The 15478-nt window shown below is 40.2% G+C and overlaps 1 protein-coding gene across 3 annotated transcripts in view; it reads left to right on the top strand.

Annotated features, from left to right (window-relative positions):
- The first annotated feature begins 801 nt into the window (after positions 1–801).
- Positions 802–15478, top strand: part of LOC109463404 (protocadherin-15-like) — a 41911-nt gene continuing 27234 nt past the window's right edge. For 2 of the 3 annotated variants that reach the window (XM_019760219.1, XM_019760216.1), the window contains exon 1: positions 802–965. The gene's annotated coding sequence lies outside the window, so the exon portion shown is untranslated. Of the gene's footprint in view, positions 966–9771; positions 9871–15478 lie in introns of those variants that run through there. The other variant, XM_019760217.1, reaches the window with a different exon arrangement.

Genomic DNA, 15478 nt, shown 5'->3' with positions numbered 1-15478 from the left:
AGCTTTTTGTACATTACTTTCAAGCAAAGTTTATTCATCTTGTAAATTCAGAGATGAACAGAGCATTATCGCTTGACATGAGCAGTATTTCAAACGCTGCAAAAAAGACGTACAAAAGTTAAGTAGAAACTACTTGAAGATTATATATTGCCATGTCGCGCTGGGGTGTAACACTATTTTGTGAGCGCGGTTAAAGAGGTGAAAGAAAATATCCCCGGGGTTTTTGAAACCTTTTCTACTGAGGTGAAGTGTCGTGCTGAGATTACTGTACACCACACGCCCAAGGGGGGTACATTTCGCGCGCCATTGGAGCCAGGAGTGACATCTGTTTCTGCAGACGACAGGGGTCGTTTTTCGCGCCTTTGACGAGGCAAAACATTGAAAGAACATAAAGAAACTCTATAATACCCGTGGATTTTAACTCACGCAGACCTCATATAAACACAAAGGTATTTGCTCGAAAGATTCCCTCCGACTTCATACATAATGAAACATGGTAACTCAATTGTGGTGAAGTCTGCCCTCCGGGGTAATAGTTGAATGAAAAGGCATGCAAATCGCTCGGATCAGACGACAGGCAAGACTTGTGGGGGCGCGGAAAAAGTTTATCACGTTATATCTCGCTTTTCTGTGTCACGATTTCTAAATTTTCTGTCAGAATTTTGTGATTAAGACTTTGTAAATATAATAGTCATTTCATTTTGCCCCAAACAGCCGAAGTTTGGGTGTAAGTGAGGCAAAGTTGAGTTTGAATGACTTGCGTCACCCCTGTAGAACACTTCCGCCATCTTGTATTTGCGTCAGGTGATCCTTTTCCCACGATACGCTGCTAATCTGGGTGAGTAAGACGGGAGCTGGCCCTGCAGGAGAATGGCACAGCGGTGTTCCCACTCAAACCCGGCGTCAAAACCACTCTAGTCCGACCAGACGTCCTCCTAACAAGCCTGCTGCACCCATCCCAACCTGTAAGTACAAAAAACTTCACAGATTTCTAAAACTCTGTTCTCCCAAGGTAGCGTCCGTCCAAGCGTATGTCAAGCTCCAGAGCTATGTTGCCTGGAGGCAAAACCAACCAAGGATTATCATTGTTATGACCGTGGGTTGAGTTATTTTTTGTGGAGGCGCTTAAAATCTTGTAGAATGTAATGTTTTTTTTACCCTGTAACTTATGTCATGGATGATATTGTCTTGAAGATCTTAGACTTTATTTGTTCGTCTGTCTGCGTCTGTTCCTTATGCCACACGCTGTTCTTGTTCCGTTGATATGAAAGTTGACATTTCTAAGAAAGATGAAAAATATTAAAACATCTGTAGCTCCCTTCCTCTTCAATCAAGCCTGCAGTCTCCAGTGACTTGAAGTAAATAATCACAGTAGAAAGGTGGTCGCTATAGACGGGTTAATGCTTGGGTTAATACGAAAACTAATGCAAGGACACAAAAAAATTGCTCCTTTTGCAGAGGTGGTCAAAGGAATATTTTCTTTTAAGTTGTAACGTTACCAGTTCCAAGGCTTTCTCAGTTCTAGAGAGAAACGACATTTTATGTTGATATGCGTGAGTTGCATCAGTTGACCCACACACACGGACAGTTGTAATGAAATTTTTATGACCCAACCACGCGAAAATAATGAACTCCAAACACAGACGATAGCCCTTGTCCCCAGTCCTCTTCTTGTTGTAAATACCCGCTAAATCGACCCTTTTATTGTTAGCGTGTTTCTACTAAACGTTTTAGAGCTCGCTGGTGGTAGGCAGACTAGTTGTTCTTGTGGACGTGTAGAATTCTGCGGAGTGTAGAGAAAGTAGTTTCAGTGCTCAGTGAAGCGATTCGCGTGGGGAGGGGGGTGGAACATTTTAATGATTCATGACATAGGTATTTTCAACTACAAAGCTTGTAACGTAAGCAAAATTGTATTGTTCTAATCAAGGAGGTTAAAAAAGAGACCTCCTTGGTTCTAATCTGTGTATTTCAGATTTAATTTTCTTTACACAACTTCTCCTTTTAACGTATTTTTCCATGCCACAACACTTTTCACTAGTCGTAGTTTTAATAGCATATCGTATGATCTACATGTAATAGTTCCACAACGACAAATCGTCATTAAGTACTAGTATACAAGTAAGGGTATAAGAATGCGACAAATATCACATGTTACTGGCAATGCAGGCAATGATATAATGACTCGACGAAAGCACAGCTATATAAGAAAAGAGTGTTATGAAGGCCAAACCCCGAATTCCAACCCAAAGTCGTCCTTGAGCTTGCAATTGGTTTGTACCAGCGCGTCCGGAAACGTCAAATAAAACAAATGTACAAATTAAACTTTGAGTTTGACATCAGTGAGAAATAGCACAGTGTACGCTAGATGTTAGATCTATCGGCATATACCTTCGTCCTTCCGCGGTCTTGATGCACTAGGACAGGAAATAAGGCAAATGTGAAAATGAAGAAAGAAGAGTATTGTTGACAAGGCAGGTCCGAAGGTAAGGACATTTTGCTGAAGTAATGTGCAAACTGCCCTGTATACTTACCATACTCTCCAAGCAGACGTTGTGGGGGAATGATCGTTAGCTTTTTATATATGGCCTTTTTTTTGTCGGTACCACCACGTCGGTGGCCGGCGACCTTCTCTGGCTAATGGATACTGCCTGACCAATTTGATACTGTCTTTTTGCCACCGAAAGGGATCAGCTTGAAGATTATACTAGTAGTTACCCTACATTTTTCTACCGTGTGTGGAAGTAACAATGGGCTGTTCGGAGCTCCTGTTGACTCCCGCTCCCCACGTGCTCATCACTCTCGTAGTGTGTTCTCACATGACCGTGGGGCATTTGGTGCTCCCTGGGGCTCAACATAGATATTCGTTATCCTACATATCAGGCCTCTAGGCTGACGTTTTGGCTTATCATATGTGCTGACTTAGTATGATTTTCGTAGCCTCGGGAGGCGGCAAACTGTTCTCTCTTCGTAATCGTATGGTTGAGGTAGGCATGCAGTGCAAATCGCACGGAAGAGTACTAGTACTATCTCTTTTTCTACCTCCATGGTACTAGGGAACATTTTCCGATATCCCTCAGATCCTTCGAACTTGTCTAAAAATGGGACACCGCTCATTGCTGTCGCACTAAGTCGTGTTAGGTCGTAGGAGGGTTCTTGTGTGTTCGTACTCTATCTAGTGCCACCGAACAGACTGTAGGACTGAAATTGAAGAGCGTTAACAAGAGATGCTCGTCAGGTGAATCTGCTACTGTCCACAAACACAGCCCTCCCTACCCTGACTGGTACACACTAGTACACACTGTTATGTTTACAGCCGTGCCAGTGATGCGTACCGGGGCTTAACAACACAAAGTATCTCTGGTATTACCAGATACTGATCCTCTAAGCATCACTTTCTAAACAAACACGGGCAACACAACCTTTGCATACATACTAAATCGTGTTCTGTTGTCATGAGGCGTCCATGGGGAAAGATTCTCGAAACAAACCACAAACAAGTTGTCACGGAAGTATTTCAAACCTACTGGAAGTATTAAGAGGGTTTTTTTTAATTTATTGTCACAACTCAAAGGATGCTCTCATACACTTTCCATTGGCCTAGTAGGACAGAAACTTGTTCTGGAAGCTCAATGTGAGTCGACTTGCGAGGGTAGAGTCATTACTCCCAATAGAGTCACCCAGCTGCCATAGCTTATTACCAACCCGATCTTAATGTCAATCTGCGGTAACGAAAACTCCCTCTACCTGCCACTGTACTGCATTCGAACACCTACTAACACAGGAAAGCACACCAAAAATATTTAAATAATAAATAACTACTTTCCACACAGATGTTTGGATTTTAGCTTATTTTTGGCGTGTTTTAGGCTTTTTTTATCGGGGTTTCTTTTTTGCACTGGAATTTTTACGCCATTTTTTTACGTTGGGTTAGCGTAAAAAATCCAATGCAAAAAAAGAAACCCCAATAAAAGAAAGCCTAAAAACGCGCCAAAAATAAGCCAAAAACCCAAACCTCTGCTTGGAGAGTACAAAATAACGCACTGAATCCGTTTCTAAGGTTACTAGATCTTGTCTGCATATTCTGCTTTCACCATGCAGTGTTTAGTAGTGTATGGCTTCATCATGAACACAGGAACAGTCGGAGCTGTCCTGGCGATTTCTCGCTCAGGTTTATGAAGCGGGTAGGTCCACAATGGCCACCGTGGTTGTCTTTGTATAACCCTAGTCGTTTAGCTTCCTGATCCTGAATATATCACCGCGTTTTTAGAACTCTTTTCATAGCCATTGATGAAGTAAAATATAACGTCCCGAGTTTTTCCCTTTTTCCGAGTTTTTGTCCCTTTTTTTTGGACACCATGAGAAGTGTTCTTGAAGTTATCGTGTTTTGTCTCCTTTGTTGTAGTAGTGTAAATGTTTCAGAGAAAAGACACTGTTGAACTGAAGTTACCGTGACCTGAAATGCCCTAGCTAGCCAGCTGTGGACATCTGACTTATAAGGTCAAAATCTTTTGGTAACAAACGGTTTAATCTGACTCCTATATCCAAAACGTTTTCCAAGCATGAAAAGCTTCAAACACTTTTTCAATGTTAATCTACCAAACGCATGTCTTTCGTCGATTCTCTTGTTGCTTTAAGCGAGTGAAATAGATTTCATCACAACAATGAAAGCAACGTTATGCAAAAAGTGGAGGCAATATCGTGGCTTGAGTTGAAGTTTTTTCTTTAAGCGCCCCCTCCCCAACACAAATTTTGCGAATGCCCCAAATGGGTTGGATTTAATTTTTAAGACCACCTTCATATTGACCGATCGGACGTTAACAGCAATAGAAAACCGTGCTCAGACCAACAATGTACAGCCTAATCTGGCGTACAATACGGGATGGGGTACTGTCATCAAGGATAACTTAGCGTAAAAGGAATGTTAAACAACTCTTAAAGGCTGTAGATATGCAGACTTTAATACTGAAAGGAGGTAGCTGACAACAGCTGTAGATTTGGGTCACGATTATATTGTGTATTGGGGATTCGCGTAGTTTGGAGAAAGATCACAGAGATTCTGACATCTTTCTTCACAGAAAGATGTCAGGAAATGAAGAGAAAAAGTAAACAGAAAGACGTGGTTTGTCCTCTTGAATTACATACATGTGCGTTTACCTTTATCATATCTTCTTGTGTCTTATATTCCTGTGTTTGTTTGTTTGTGTGTGTGTCTGTCTGTCTGTCTGTCTGTCTGAGGAAAGAGGAAAATGTGTATGTGCCCGTGTCTGTTTGTCTGTCTGTTTGTTTTATTAGGATCTCTGTTAGTGAGGTGAATCACAAACATCCAGATAGTACTACGTATTTGGATCATAACACGCCGAGGTTCTTTTTCAAAAGGTGTGGTGGGTTCTTTAACGTGCGTGGGGTGTGGCTCTCCCCAAACACAGCACCTCCATCTAACGTCCTATCCGAGGGACGTCCCTAACCAAAGCTAGGAACTCATTGTCACCTGAGTGAAGTGAGGAAAGTCGTGTAGAGTGCCTTTCTCAAGGGCACAACATCAGGGCATGTTGGTGGGATTCGAACCCAGGACCTACATGTGTGGGTTTTGGGCCAAACACTTAAACAGAAGAGTAAGCAGCGAGTAGAATCATCAGTATCACGAGTTAGACATTCTCGGAATTCCCGTCCTTTCTCCTCCGAACCGCGGGTCCAAACACGGCGGTGAGAAGTGACAACACCGCGGCATGAGGAAGAACAGGTTCTCCCGGAGTCCTGCATTCTTCTCCGCGCGAAGCTGCTTTCCTTGGAGACAGGTCACCGAGCAAGGGCAGGCCAGGAGAGTCAGCTTGTCGTTCTTGAGCTTAGTTAGGGACAGACCACTGTATCTCCTACTCTTAGCAGGGGATTTTTAACACCAATGGCCTTTTTTCGCTGACATACCATGACATTGCAGCTAGGGCTCGCTTGTGTAGGGCCTGGAAACAGCCTGGCACCCAGTCTGAGCGATTGAGGGACTAAAATTCATTTCTGTATCTGTATCGATATATAAACCGCCCTTCGGCGCAACACACCAGCTTTGCATGCACGCGGCGCGGCGGCAGCTAGCTACTAGTATATCACACCGAACGACTTGTTACACTCAATCTTTGCACATTTGACTGTATCTGTATTGACATAGCTGGTTTATAGTGGTTGAAACAAATTTCGTTGACAAAGAAATGTATTCTGTACGTTTTCTGTGTTTTCATGTCTTTTAGAGTTATATTTAGGACTATACATTTACATAATGGATGGTATTCAATTTGTAAAGTTACGGGCCATACTAAGGTGAAACTCCTTGAGTGGCCTTAGGATGACATTGTTTAGATTGGTGTGTGAAGGTGAAGTTAAAGTAGTGGATACACATATTGACCTTTTAGTGGGGATTGAATACAATACATTGCAACTTCATTGCTATGTAAAACCTCTGGGGATTATCATAAGATTCTTTTGACGTAAAACTCAATCTAATAGAATTTTTCCTATGTTCCTTCTCTTGAGTATCGTTCACTAAGCTGTCAAGGTGTTCATTGTGGTAACAGGAACACTTAATCCCTAATTTTCCACGCTAAGTAGTTACTGTGTCGTCCTTTCAACAACCGCTGACCATGAAGACATGTGACGTGAACGGGTGAAAAGGGTTTTGGCGCGAAACCCGTTACCATGGCAACGCGCTGGCAGACGATTGTTGGGAACGAGAACAACCGCCATTGTTGCGAAGGGTTCAACTATAAATAGCTCGCTATCCTAGCAACCAACTGCGTTTTATTCAATCCAAGTTCAATCCAAGAACTTTGTAAGAGAACTTTGTGTAATTTTTTGTCAGATTTGCTTGATTTGTGGTTGTCATTTGACATTGACCGACAAGGTCGATGTCGCTTTAGTTTGAAGGACACCCAAGGTCAACACAGAGAAGTTAACAAGGACGCTGTTGTGGGAACATCGTGGATAGAATATGTACTAGTATATTCTGGCTTGTTTATGCTTCACAGCACGAAAACAGACATTTAAGCAAACTTTCAGCAATATGTAAAGAGGAATTAAAGGTGAGAAAATATTTCAGTAGACTTTACGACTTCTTAAAGGCCGCTGAAAGGCAAATTCCGCCTTTACGTCACCTTTCAGTGTGCTTAAATACGACGTAATCATATTTGATATCTTAACGCTTCCTTTACAAGTCCGTAAATATATGTGTGTAGCCATTCTAGTGCTGTGATTTTCTTATCTTAGTGGTTACATATTGTTAAGTAGTCATGAAAGCAGATATCGAGTTTAATCGATTATTGGATCAATAAATCAATGAAAGGAAACATCACAACACAACTACTGTTTACTAAATCGAACCAACAAATCAGAACAAATCAAACTACCAGTGCTGCTGCATTCTACAAGCCGCGTGTAACGTCTGGAAAGTGGTCAAGAGCAAGATTCAAATGTACTTGAAATGTCTGGAAAGATTTAAAATGTACTTCAGAAATGCGGTAACTAGCGGTGGCCTTGTGGTTTAGGGTATTTACTGTCAGCATTCGTACTGCAAAGGGAGATTACATACAGTACATTACCCTAACTCTAAAGCCTAGCACAGTGTGTTCACTCTAACTTCTACCCCCTCGGAGAACCAGATTTTCAAACGGAGCTGGGAAGAAAAGAAAAGCCCGACATAATGATTTGGACTGTCGCCACAGAATTCAGACAAATTGCAAAGCTTGTGCGCAAATCCCCCCAATAGAACGGCCAATTTCTTTGGCGCGAAATTCCTGAGCAGATTTTCGGCTCAAACGACAGAATGAGAAACCTGAGAAGAATAGTGAGCGGTCACTGAAGTGTTGATCCAACTCATTATATAGATAGAAAAGAAAAATTCACATTCCTCATGAAACTCGATAACCCTCGTACTATAAGCTCCATCTGTTCTTACATTTATAACTGTCTTAAGAAGCGAGAAGAAGCAGAACCTGTACATATGTAGTTTTTACTATAGATATATTTTAGTCTACCATCGCTATTTGCCGTGACCTGTACTTAGTTCGCATTTGTGCAAAAATGTACAATAAAGGTCTTTCATTCATTGTTCCCTGTCGCCTAATAGGCAACAAAGACACGTCAAAACTTCTTTTGAGATAGGGTTAGTATTTGTTTAATAGTATCGTGTTTTTCCTTTGAGTTGTTCTTGTCATCCCTTTCAATCGTCAACAAAGAAACCTTGCCTTTTGATGGTAATTCATCAAGACCCAAGAGCAGTTGAATGGGACTCAACACATATTATAATACCGTGCATGTTCGAAAAGACATAATGCCAAGCTTTGGTAAACCTGTTTTGGGGGGAATAGAAGACAAGATCTCCAAAACAATACTAGATATTTCAACTTTCGAACAACAGCAACATTAGAGGACTAAACAATCATTTGCTTTTCCGATTTTGACAAACTCAAGAGTCCTATAAGCAGTATATCTTTTAAGTATCTTCTTCTTTAAAGTAATCTTCTTCAAAGTACTACAAACAGCTTATAAAGACATAGTCGATTTCACTCTATTATGTATTTAAATATTTGGGTCAAATCATCATTAGATGGTGAAATAAGGGGACAAAATGATGAACCAGTCGAGACAAAGAGGATCACGTGTCCCAGAATTCAGTTCGCTCCTCATCCGGGACCTTCCTAATTTGTCCACCTGATTACCCGCCTAATGCACGAGAAGATACCGGGTACTTCTCACGTCATACGATACTTCAGACTTGATGACTTATTACAACAAAAATGTCTACCAAACCTGCGATGTCAGCTCGGCGTGCTGATATTGTGTTTCGCGTGATTTGTAACTGTAGCCCGTGAAAAAAGGCTTTGAAGCTGGCGAATTTTCTAAACAGGTATCAGCATTCCGAACTGGATTACATGTTTTGTCTTAGCAAGGAGGTTATAAGTGGAATATAACCTCCTTGGTCTTAGCATGGAGGTAGAAAAAAGGAATTTTTTCTACCTCCATGGTCTTAGCCATGACAAAAGAGATATTTTCTTTGTTTGTTTGTATGTGTGTGTGTTTGTGTCGGGGTATTTGTGCGTTTATGAGTGGGTATATATTTGTGGATGTTGAACAAAAAAGACACAGAGTCGAAAAAAAATTATACTTTTTAGGAGCTGCTATTTTAAACTCCCTAAATTAAAATACAAACATCATGTACGGGGTGCATTGAGCTACTTATAATATCAATGCATAAATATACAAATGAAACTATGGATACAAATTTCTTTCCATTACATTGTCTTCCCATCACCCTTGTCATATTTGTCTCATCATTTTGTGACCCCCATCTCGGTAGGTGGTACAGCCCGTTCACATTATGCGGAGATAAGTGATCATTGGGATTTAGTAATATGGAGATAACGTAACATGGTCCTCAGCTAATGGCTTATTGCAAACCGGAGGCTCGCCAGGGGTATGTGTTGACACCATTATGGGGCACCAGTATTTTTACGGGTCCAAGAAAGGTTCAGAGGTATATTTACCGTTTTCAATAACCTGATTTTGCAACAGTGAGTGATTTAGAAGCTTATGAATTACAATTTTTATTTCTTTTCATTTCATCTTTAATTCTTTGTCCTAACCGGTTGACAAATTTCCATACAACAAGGACATAATGTCCTTCCACACAGGAATCGGCTCGTCGGTCCTGGGCCAATATACAACGCGTTTTCATTTCCCTTAAACCCCCATGAGAGCCCCCTATGCCATTGACTCCACGCGGGGATATCCCGTAAAGACCAGACCATCACGCACACGAACCATTAGACACACGGGCAGCATCCTGTCAACATGGCGCTCTGCCGGGCACAGGTGTGACAGACTGCGGTGAGTTACAATCCCTTTCTCCTGCTTCCATTCTCTCCCTATCCCTAGTGTCTTCCTTTCCCTTTTGATAGATATTGAAGTCACGAATGATATCAAGTTTTTGTTACTGCTAGACCATGGTTTGGGCGTACCAACCAGGTATTGTGAATTGGAGACCAGCCAGCCTTAGAATTTTTTCGTAACGTTCATCGCTCTAATCATCATCATAGCTTGTCGCTCTAATGCTGTCGTGGCACCATATCGTTCTGGGTAAAGAAAAGTGGCCGAAAAGTCGCAATCTTTGCATTGAAATACAGTATTAAAACTGTTCTAAGGTATTCCAAACCGGTATACAACGGAACACGGTGTGGTATTTTTAAACTACGACCAATATGCCAACATTGAGAAACACTGCTTTGTATGTTTATGGTTTGCTTTTACGATAAATATAACCGAGAGGGGAAGGTATCAAATAGCAACCTATAGAAGTACAAATATCGGTTTGGCTTTAATTTGATAACAGAATGATTCGGTATCATCCGATGCAACTCCTTTTAGGCGTCGGCATAGTTTTATTTGCAAAGTTTTTTTTGGGAACAGTGCTTTCCCTAAGCTTTATTTATTCCAGTTCTGAGTATATTTTCGACAGTACTTAGTTTATCAGGAACGGAACTCTTTATTGTACCATCTCCTGTATACTGTGTACTGATTAAGCTTGTTGTACCCGCCTTTGTTTATACTGTCCAGCGTAATTATGCTAATGGAAAGGTGCATATCAGAGATCGGTTATAAAACGTAAAACAATAGTGGGGAGGGGGGGGGGGCTAGAAAACTACTAGTATTTCAGAGCAACTAATAAAGTATCAATACTAAAACGTCGCCATCCCCATAAATTGTGGTTCCTTCATTGCTGTATATATATATATATATATATCTCACGAATTTTTTTTTCATTTCAACAGAACAATACACAGTTGTGACGCACTCAAGTAAAATAGCTTGTATTAACGTCACCACAGGACATGAAATAATAATCACAACATGAAAAGTATGAAAATGTGGAATGTCCGATATATAGGAAAAGAAATAAACTAATATCAAGATGGTGTTATCTGTATATAATTACCACTCAGAAAAGTCACACTATCCCTAGCTGTGTTACGTAAAGAATAATGCCTTGTAATACTTGACTTGAATGCTATAGTTGTGTATATAATGCTAGAACTGTGGACTAGATATGATATAATACATCATCTGTGTCATGTCCCCTGTCATCACGGCAGATGCGCAGGAGGACAAAGCGATGGTCTATTTCTGTCTATCTTGTCTTGTCTTGTCTTCCGGGGTAGCTTCCTCTGGAGGAGCATTCCTGTCAGATATGAGACCGTGTAGTCTTAGATGGTTATCTTATCAAGACGATTCAGAGACATGTAACATTTGGAAGATGCATTTTTGGCACATAGTTGCTGACAGTTCCAATTATTTGTATTCTTCTTATGGTATTTCTCATTTTTAAACTGATTTTTTAAAATCATTCATCATAATAGACGAATGGTAACCACACTCACCATATATATATTCTAGGGATCTGCCATTGCCTTTATCATGCATATGACCATCGTTTGCTTGAAGTAATTTGTAAAATTAAAACCGTTTCTTTGAGCTACACATATCTTAGAAAATGCAGGTTAGAGAATAGTAAAATCTCTAATTTTGCCCCTGACATATATTCTGTACGAAGATGCCTTTATTCATATATGTATACGATCTTATATATTTATATGTATACGTTGTAGTAGACCATACGAAAGTCCCGCTACCTTTCTCGAATCAGTGAAGAATCTCTTTTGTATTTATTTTCATGGATCATGATCCTCCATTTTTACTTCCCTCCCTTTTTAGAACAAAATAATCAAATATTCACCTAATAATAGTATTTCCCAGATCAATCATTTTGACACAGAGTGAATCTCACCGTTCTATAACGCTGTGTTCACGGTGGCAATTGTTAACCCGGCCGCCCGTATTGTGCTGGCGAATGATTTAGTGCCTCCAATGTCAGACCTATCACGCTATGTTCATACATGGTTCATAGGCACAAATCCAGTCCAATAATACATCCTACTCTCCAAGCAGAGGTTTGGGTTTTGGGGTATTTTTGGTGTGTTTTTAGGCTTTTTTTATCGGTGTTTCTTTGTTTCTCTGGAATTTTCGTTTGGGTGCAAACAAGAAATCCCGATAAAAAAAAAGCCTAAAAACACGCCAAAAATAACCCCAAAACCTCTGCTCGGAGAGTAAATGCATCATACAATAGTACACATCTCCAAGCAGATATTAGGAGGAAAGGTCGTAACGTTATATATTTTGCTGACGGTAAAGCTTTTCCACTATCATATACCTTCATTTGAAAACGTCAAGATATTCCCTCTGGACGTCTGCTTGGAGATGAAATTTCTCACGAGATTTAATATGCAGATTTACGTAATTGGAAATCTAGAAAACGCACACCAATCACTAGTATATAGCACCAAACAGTTTGCATACTTTGTTCTGTAAAGCTCATACAGATAGAAAATGTACATGTGCTAAAGACTTTGCTGAATTGTTGTTGACATCCTAGATAGATTACTGGTATGTCAGAATGACGTGGACTGTGCCGTCAGTTTTTGTCGATACATCCGCTCCAACTGTTGTTTATATTATACCGTCTTATCATAGATGGCAGCATCTCATAAGTTCCAGGTCTTTATCAACAGAAATCTGGTCTTTTTGATATTTTATTGCCGGTACATAATGGCAGCGTCTCAAAACTTGGGTGAATGATTTAACCGAGATTTTGTCCTCTTGGTTGCAAGTCTTTAACCCTATACGTAAGCATGGCCGCCATGTTGGAGTAAGTAGTACAATACTGACGTGTAACAGATAAACAATGGACACCAACATGGCGTAAAAAACGCTGTATGAAAAGCCTGTACAATTGTATTTTCGCTGCGAGCCTGTTACGGTCATCTCAATCAGACGTTCTGTCAAGGGTAATTGGCTATTACTGCTGATATGGGCCGTTAATGACTGTGACTTTGGGCGTGAAATGGCGAAGTGAATTCTATTTGCATTTGTGAAAAAAAGGTGGACACTGTTGGACATAGACAGTGATCAATGTATATATCCATAGTGCCTATTCTGTGTGCTAAATTGTGCAGTTCTGTATGTTTATTATGATGATCTTTCTGATTCTATGTCTTCCGTGATATTAATGTGTGAAATAGTATTATGTGTTTTAATGCATGCAGCAATATGGCCTGACCAAAAATCACGATTTCGTAGCAAAGTTTCTGAATGTAACTCTCTCCGTTTTGTCAGAACATGTCCAAAATGGCTGCCGAGTTTATTACTGTCGTCTGATTTTGTCTGGCAGCGTATTTAGCTCGTCAGCACTATTATCTGGTCGCCTGTTGGTACTCTGTAGTTTTCTCTATTGTCTGCAGATGCCGTGTTTTTAATGAGTGTGGCCATTATAATTCATGATGACCAAAGTCACCTTGGTGGTGCAATTCTGACAGGAATTTTAGTTGTTTACATTGTAGAGTGGTTAATCTCCAAGCAGATGTGGGATAGATAATTCTAACGTTTTTAGCGGCCAGCTTTTCTGACCATACACTACTGTATATAGCTGGTGAATTTCAGTAGTGTTTTTAGTTGATCAAAAACCTTACATGGCCGCACCATGACAATCATGGTCGTATTATATGATGAAACTCTCTCACAGTAGCCCCCTCCCCTCCCAACAGGATACAGTACAACACGGTAAACATCATTGTAAACCATTTGTCAAGTGTATAATTGTGGCTGTACAACCTTTATACAAATAGACATGTCGAGTTTATAACTACCGTAAAGTTTAAGAGCTTCTTGAACCTCTTCTGTTGACGTTTTTACTCAAACATTCGGTCGAAGCGTTGTTAGAATGCATCGTCATACTTCTAGGGTTACGTTAGAAAATATACAATCTTTCAAACTGTTTTGAAAAACATCCGTGAATAATTTTATCATCTGCAGGTTGGTAAATGATTGAATAGAAAAGCTCTTTATTTGCAACCACTTATTTAAAGACATCCATTGCAATTTCAGGGCAGCAAAACTGGAAATATTCTGAATGAAGCAATCTTTGTGATATTGACACATACTGCTTCACATTAGCACGTTTAAGTCAGTATTTCATACTTTTGGGGTTTTAAAACTGCAGAAACAAGCCCCGAGATGAGTCCTTTATTTTCTGGGTGGTACCCTAATAATCAGCCCAGGGCCCTTCCAGTGACCATTTTCCGTCAGAATTTTGGCAATTTTTGCCTTGAGGATCAATATACATTGGGATAGTGTGGTTTCAACTCAGTATGGATAGAATATTGGCTTTGAAAAATTGGGGTTTCCAAGCCCCCCCCCCCAAAAACTGCACTGGATGCCTTTAACAAGAGCCGACGTTTCGATGACCGTCTGTCATCATCAGAGCTAATATGACTGGTTTACTGTGCACTGGAGCTAGATGTTTTGGAAAACAGTCCGTCCTTGATGTCCCTATTTCTGCATGAAGGCATCCACTATCGCCTTTAATCCGTATGTTGAAGCGACATGTCTCACGGGTCACTAAGTAGAGTACCTTCCACACGGAAAACCTTTCAGCAAGACCGGTACAACAACTTGTTCCTGTCAAAAACAAGTTACTTACGCTGAGTTCTCTCCCTGGGAGCCTTGGAGTTTCTTTTAACAGACTCAACGTTTGCTCTAAGCTTTCTTTGGAGGACTCTTAAGCCACAAATTGCTGGACATTGTCGTGAATTCGTCTCTGAAAGACGGAAGAGTCGGTAGGAATGTTGTTTGTCATGATGTAACCTAGGAAACGGCGTGCAAACTACCAATGCGCGATCATGTGGTAATCTTTAAAGGCAGATCTTTGGAAGGAAAGTCAACATGTTTTGCTGAGTTGTGCGATTTTCTGTCTTCTTGGAACGATAGGCTTTTTGACAAAGGAGGCAGTTGGGAAGCACTTTCCTCCTAATTTCAGCTTAGCAGGCCTTGCCTCCAATTCAAATAAGCCCTAGAATGTCAAAGTTGAATGGCCAACGTTTTAAAATATGCAACGAGAAAGAAATACAAATGTGACTATTAGAATTGTGACTTTAAAATAATTCTGCTCCCATGCAAAAATCAACTCTATCATTACAAGTTTACAATGTAAGAAATGTTATGATAACACAACAACTACCCTTCAGTTGATAGTAACATTTTCTATTTATTATTGTATTTATCTTATTTTATTGATTGAAAATGTGACAATACACCACACTGACCTGTTTGCGGAGGTCAACACATTGTTACCAAATATACATCATACATAAAACAGTTACTAACAGATGAGAATTTTTAACTTGTATAGTCATACAGTCACATAATAAAAACAGTATCCACAAATCATACCAAAGTACATTGGTAACATCTTGTAAACATATGTATGTTTAATAAAGAGTAGAATAGACAACCAATATGACTTAGTTCCACTCGACCTCACTCTACTCTACACCAGACTACTCAGTAATTATAAGCTCTAAACCGTCTCTGGTGTAATTACTGTCAT

Source organism: Branchiostoma belcheri, unplaced genomic scaffold (assembly GCF_001625305.1).
Source record: "Branchiostoma belcheri isolate BF01 breed outbred unplaced genomic scaffold, Haploidv18h27 scaffold125, whole genome shotgun sequence".
Classification (NCBI taxonomy): Eukaryota; Metazoa; Chordata; class Leptocardii; order Amphioxiformes; family Branchiostomatidae; genus Branchiostoma; species Branchiostoma belcheri.
This window is presented reverse-complemented; position numbering and strand designations above follow the sequence as displayed.